General features: G+C 35.8%; 1 pseudogene; it reads right to left on the bottom strand.

Moving 5' to 3' along the window:
* Positions 1-1,790: 1,790 nt before the first annotated feature.
* LOC149169216 (putative E3 ubiquitin-protein ligase ARI8 pseudogene) lies at positions 1,791-3,413 on the bottom strand (annotated as a pseudogene).
* Between the last annotated feature and the right edge of the window lie 3,445 nt (positions 3,414-6,858).

The raw sequence follows: 6,858 nt of genomic DNA on the forward strand, positions 1-6,858 counted from the left end.
GAAAATGATTAAGAGCAAGAGGCTCCAAAATTTGAGGAGTGGTCGATAACAACAATAGTTACTCAATCTTTATATCAAGAGGAGGACTAAAATGCACCTTATACTTCTATGGGGATGATTTTGAGATGGATTAAGTGGAAACTAAGAGATGCTCAAGAGAATCTAGAGGGTCCTAGGAGTATAGTCCAGTAAAACAGTTTCCTAGTTATATTTTTCTCATGAGTGATGTCATAACTGTGATGCCATGATGTTGTATACCTCTGCCATAAAGAATGATCTGTGGGACATTGTGTCAAGGTTAAAGGGGAAATCAATGATCAATGCAAGATACAAGGCTAGGTTGATGGAAAGGGAGTAAGTTCTACTAAAAGGAAGGAGTGGTTTATAAGGAAACGTTCAATCTAGGTGTCAACTACACTTCTATTAGGGATGTTATATTTATTTCTTTAGATGTTGAGTGGAGAATATATCATATAGATGTGAGGAAAGCCTTTCTCAATGGGATTATTGAGGAGGAGGTGTACATTGATTAGATATGGGGATTTAAGGTGCATGAGAGAGTTTCATATGTGTTCATGTCGAAGAATGCATTATACAGTCTCACATATGCACCCTAGATGTACATAGACTAAATTCCATCCATGACCATCACAAAAATGAAAATCCTAAAATATTACTAAAGCGAGGTTCTTAGTGGATTCCTATCCATTCCTTTAATAGATTTCCCCATTCTATGTCCATGGAAACATCCATTATCATTTTCTATATCATATAAACAAACACATCTATTTTTTATCCCTCACCTAGTACTAGGTCAATTAGGAAAACCCTATTTTTGTACATTTTCTTTTATAAGATGACCAATAAATTAGCAACCCCAATCCTTTTAGCTTGAGTTCCATCATAACATAAGCTAACAATATAAGCTTCATCATATCTAATAATATCTCCAAGTAACTTTAGAACAAGTATGGCCATCCTAAAGGATACAACAAGACATAGAAAAGTCCATATTGGGATCTCCCCAATATGATTTAAAAAAATATTCCAAAAAATCTAGATCCATCTATAAACAATCATTAAAATATTATTAAAAAAACATGTCTAACCCTTATCACTAACCCATTAACATAATTAGATATGCTTATTTTTCTCTTTGACAAAAGCATGTATTTGTTTCTATAAACCCTAATAATCCACATAATGCTTATTTTTCTCTTTCACAAAAGCATGTTATTGTTTCTATAAACCCTGATAATCCACATAATTTCATGAAAGGTAGTCTGCTTAAAAAAATAACAATATTGTTTGTATAAACCCTAATATCCCACATAACTTCTTCAAAGCACATGAATTAAGGTTGACAATGTTCAAATATGATTTCACATATTTGAAGCTAACCATGGATAAATATGTTTGCATTCTTATCTGCGTTCTATACACATGAATGATATTGATATATTTGAATCTAACCATGGATAAATATGTTTGCATTCTTATCTGCGTTCTATACACATGAATGATATTGATATTTCTGGTCTATCGTCGAATAGACCTAGAAGTAATTGAAATACTCAACATTAACGTCCAAAAGAAATTTGTGAAGATCAGGTACAGGAAGAACAATATCAAAATACATAGCTAATTACGAAGAGCCTGAACCACCACATGCAGAAGTCCCTAAAAGTGAAAAAAATAAAAATGTCAAAAACCATGAAGATTCAAAATCCAGTGTCGAAAACCAATGAAGATTCAAAATCCAGTGTCGAAAACCAGTTCAAGATACATACCTAGCGACTGCGTACTTCGGACAGTCCGTTTTCAAAGGCCTGAATTAGCCTTTCAAAATGGTCAGCCGTGGCCTTTGTTAACCCTTCAAGTTTTACATAGAAATACTCAAAATCCTTCAAAGTTGAATCGATATCGCTGGTCTCAATCTCAGCTTCAGATTTACGGACACGGTCCACGTAATGTTGAAGTTCATGTTCAGCACATTGATGAAGCCGTTCTAAACTATTCTCAGCGTCGCCTTGAAGGAATTCGAAGAAATTTTGCTTTTGTTTAACACGATCGGCATCATTGTCAAGCAAGGGAAGATAATGACCGTACGCATATGTCCATTTCAGCATACGCCTGCATTCAACTATCTGCAACCATGCATCTACCACACTTTTGAATCCATTCATACCAGATCGACTCGTACTCAGCAGACAACTATCAGTCATTTCTTTTAGCACCACGTCTTGCACACGCTGCAGATCAGAGAATGCCTTTTCCTGAGACTTCTCATTTGCCTTCCATCTCTCAAGGTAAAATACAAATCTATCCGAGGACATTTTAGCAGTCATTTTCATGACATCTTCCGAGAGGGATTGGGAATTATCTCCTTGTGATGATTCTTCCAGTGGACGATACTGGTTGCAAGCAACCGAAGCGTTATAGCCATGCACGTTCCAGTCACTAAGGCATATCCAACAGAATTGAAACCCACAGGGTGGTAAACATGTCATACGCATACACCCTTGATTTTTCTGGATTGGTCGTTTACACTTGGGACACGGCTTAGAATTACCAATTATCCAATACAAGTTCTGTGAATCGCCTCCATTAATCATAGAAACCCACTTTTTGGCAGTGTCACAGTCTATTGGACGATGAAAGTCCTCTAAACAGCTCCAGCAAAATTTATAGGAGCAATTGCAGACAACCTCCCGACTTTCTTCAACGTCAACGTCAACGTCAATCTCCACAGCGTACTCACAACCCGGAGCTGGACACCATTTAACCCTTGTGTTTTGTTCAACATATGACCTCACAACATATGTTCTATACTTGCTAATGTCTTCCTCAGATAACCCCAACGAAAAAACCATCTCTTCACCCACAACAGCACAACATTGTGGATCTATATTCGGACATCGTAAATTGAGGCATCCTGCACCGTCGTTATTTATTGAGGTATGAATATAAAGTGCCCAACACCCTTTGCAAAAGCTATGGCCACAATACTTGAGATCCCTGATGTCTCCCACCTTATAATCATCAAAACATATTGGACACCTAATTAACTCCTTCCTTTTCTCTTCTTCTTTTAAGTTGGGCTGTAACAATAACCCCACAGCATTCCTCACTTTCTCCTCATTTGCAAACCATTGATCGTACACATTATTAATATCCCAATAGAAGTGACGCAAAAGAATGGCTGCCTCAACTTCAGAGACAGAAAGCACACTACAAACGCTTGCTATAGCATTGTGCTGACGTTCACAAATGTCGTTCAAACTTAAAACGGTGTACTTCATGCGTCTGTCATTCGCATCGCTGGCTGCTATGTTCACCGTATCATATTCTTCACCTTCGTTGCAGCTGTCATATTCATCGTCATAGTAAACATTATCTTCCTCAAATTCCATTTTTCCTCCTGAGAGTGTGACCCTTTTTCTTTTTCGTGTCTCACTGTGGATGAGATTAAAATCTGAACTTTTTTCTATCAAATCCCATCCCCAACTGAGACCTTTAAAATTTTGATATTCAGAATAAATTTGCAAATAGTCTTACCCTACTGGCTGTATCCACCAACAGTATCCTAAATATATAGAAAACCCTTGCGCGATTAACTTCTTTCTCCTGATATATAGAAAACCCTTGCGCCATTCACTTCTTTGTCCTAAATAAGAACCCTTGCGCGATTCACTTCTTTCTCCTAAATCAAGGTCGCTTCGTTGGCATTTATAACAAAGGAATCAATGGTGGCTTCACTGGCTTTTATAGCAAAAGAAGCATTGAAGAGCAGACTTTCCATTGTACACGATGGCATTTCACAAAATTTGTTCCTTGAAATAGAATCTTTCTAACGGTTTTGGTACATAATTACATAATAATGTCATGTTAACCATGTCAATTTATCAAATACTCAATTTATTTATAATTTACTTATTAAAAAAATAATTAATATTTTTAAGTGGTTGGCTGTGCCAAGAGACCGACTATAGTATTAAAAAGATGTGTACGCGTTAGTGGTTTAAAAAATATTTTGATGGTTATATTTTAATTAATAAATATATAAAAGTTTAATTTTCAATTAAATTTATAATATAACAAAAATTTGAACTATTTTCATTTTTATTTTGGGATATTATTAATTTGTAAATAAGTTTTTTTACCATATCACGGGTCAAAATCATGACTTATTAATACTACATGCCCAAAAACCATAACTCATTTCAAAATCATATATATATATATATATATATATATATATATATATATATATATATATATATATATATCTTATTTTATTTTTATTTTATATTTTCTAAATTAAATCAAACATGTATGGGGGAGATGTTAGAATGCCCATAAACATTTTGACTCAGTCAAATTGTACAAAACTAAAAATAAAAATAAAATAAAAAATATTAATCAGTATGAAAGAGATGTTATAATCTAATGTTTAACATTTTGACTACATCAAATAAAAATAGAATTAAATAAATAAAATTAAATAAAAAGATTAATATAATATAATGTAAACATTTTAATTAGGTCAAAATAATATAACAATAAAAATAAAAATGGCCCATGGTATTGACCCATGGTATTTATGGGGAATATAGCCTTTTTAAAGGGGCAAATTAAACCAGATACCAAGCGCTTAAGAGGGATCAAATCTCTTGATATACAAACCTCTTTTAGAGTGAAAAAAGATTTGATCCCTCTCGATGCTTGGTAGATCTAGAGTTAAGATGGATCTAATAAAAATAACAAAAATAAAGATAACCTTGAAAAAATAAAATAAAAATAAAAATGACCCATGGTGTTGAGAACCCAAGGTATTGACCCATGGTATTTATGTGCAATATAGCCAGGCCAAATTAAACCACCTTATATCTATTTAATCTGGATCTACGGAGCAAATCCCTTAGAAATGAAATGATATTTTAAGGTCCACGAGACTAAAAATAGTCTATGAGACCATTAGTTCCCTGTTTTTTGCTTTTGCAATCCAATCCTTTTCCGATTCAAATTGATGATGAGCTGGCCCAACCCCTTAGCTAAAATGACAATTCCAAGAAATTGATGCTAACATGTTCTCATAACTTTCTCTGATGTCTTTGAATGCATCACATTCCCAAACGAAATGTGTTTCATATTCCACAACCCAGACCTACAAAATGTACACACCCATTCTTCCCAAGCTTCTTTAGGCCTCTTCCACCATCTTGTCTCACACCGAAGTTGATGTGAGTTGGTCCTTAATTAAGCAATAAGAACATTTTCCCTCCACGAAATACTAGCTCCAATGATCTCTTTTGGTCCTTAATGGAGCAATAAGAACCTTTTCCCTCCACTAAATGCTAGCGCCAATGAGCTCTTTTTGTTGTAGATCACACGTAGGGTTGAATTCCTCAGTGTTATATTTCTTGTTTCTACAGCTCTTTTCCCCGTATCTCTTTACGAAACTTCTCCATAACAAAATCATTTAGCTCCTTGCTATTTGTGGGACAAGCATTGAGGTAGATCTTCCATTTTTGCATCCATGTGTAGATTTGTTTCATCCATGTTTTCTTTCTTTAACTCATGCCTTAATTGAAGATAACATTAGGCCATCTACCTACTCTCATTTACTCAATTCTTTTTAGATATCTTATGAGCCACACCATAACAATTGCTTCAATGGGAGTTGCTCATGTTTCACTCAACATTATCTCATAAGGTACTGAACTTTTTATTTTGAACTTGCTCATGATCAAGCGTTTTTGGATTTTCTCAATTTGTTTCCATTTTGAAACGAGGGTGCTACTAGCCCACAATTCACACCCATATAGTATCACTGGACAAAATAGGAGATTTGATCCCTCTTGGCACTTGGTAGATCCTAAGATGGATTTAGGCTAGCATTAGATAATTTACAATCTAGTTTAAATCTAAATAATAGTTTTGATTATTAATGTTATAGATTGGTATTCTATGGATGATGGTGGTTAAGAGGAAATATATCGACTCTATTCCCTTGGAAGATTGGATAAGAAGCCCCAACAAAAAAGGGAATGCATCAGTAGTGTGGAAGGCCACCATAGATGCTTTCAAGATCATAGAGCAAGGGTTTTCCTGGCAAGTAGGGAATGGGGAGAAAATCCGAATGGGGAAGGACCCATGGGTAGGTTGTAACGAAAATTTCGCTCTATTCCCAGGCCTCATAATTCAGCTTGACTCAAAAGGCATTCATTTCCTCAATCAGATCAAGAAGCAAGGACACTCCACCATTTGGGGACAAGCTTGGCTCTCAGGGATGGACCTAGATTTAATGCCTCAGTGGTGGGAAGAATGGAATGTCTTTATCAAGGAACTTTCCAGATCTAATGTGAGGTTGAGAGAGAGGTCATACCAGTTAGTGTGGGCTCATGCCGATTCTGGATCCTACTCCCCAAAATATGGATACAAGTTCCTTATGTCTAAGAAAGGATGGGGGATTCCAGATTGGTGGGCCAAACCCTTGTGGAAGTTACAAAGCCTGCAAAAACTAGACTTTTCTTTTGGTGCATTCTTATGCGGAAGGTACCAACCTGGGACATTCTTCAGGCCAGATATAAGACGGGTCCTGGGAGATGCCCTTTATGCAAAAACGACTCAGAAACAATTCAACACCTATTTATTGAATGCCCTTTCACAAAAAGGTGTGGACGGAGGTTGGAAGATTGTTTCAAAAGTCTGTAACTTGGGAAGGGGGTTCGATCCTGGAAGCTTGGCAAAGATGGTGGCATTTATATCCAGAAGGGAACATGCGAAATTTGCCTCTTATCATCGCTTGGGGCATTTGGATAGCAAGGAACAACTGTATTTTCATGGATCTGTCTA

This window comes from Pinus tabuliformis, chromosome 4_2 (assembly GCF_031772625.1).
Source record: "Pinus tabuliformis cultivar Carrire ecotype Pingquan chromosome 4_2, CPIR1, whole genome shotgun sequence".
Lineage (NCBI taxonomy): Eukaryota > Viridiplantae > Streptophyta > Pinopsida > Pinales > Pinaceae > Pinus > Pinus tabuliformis.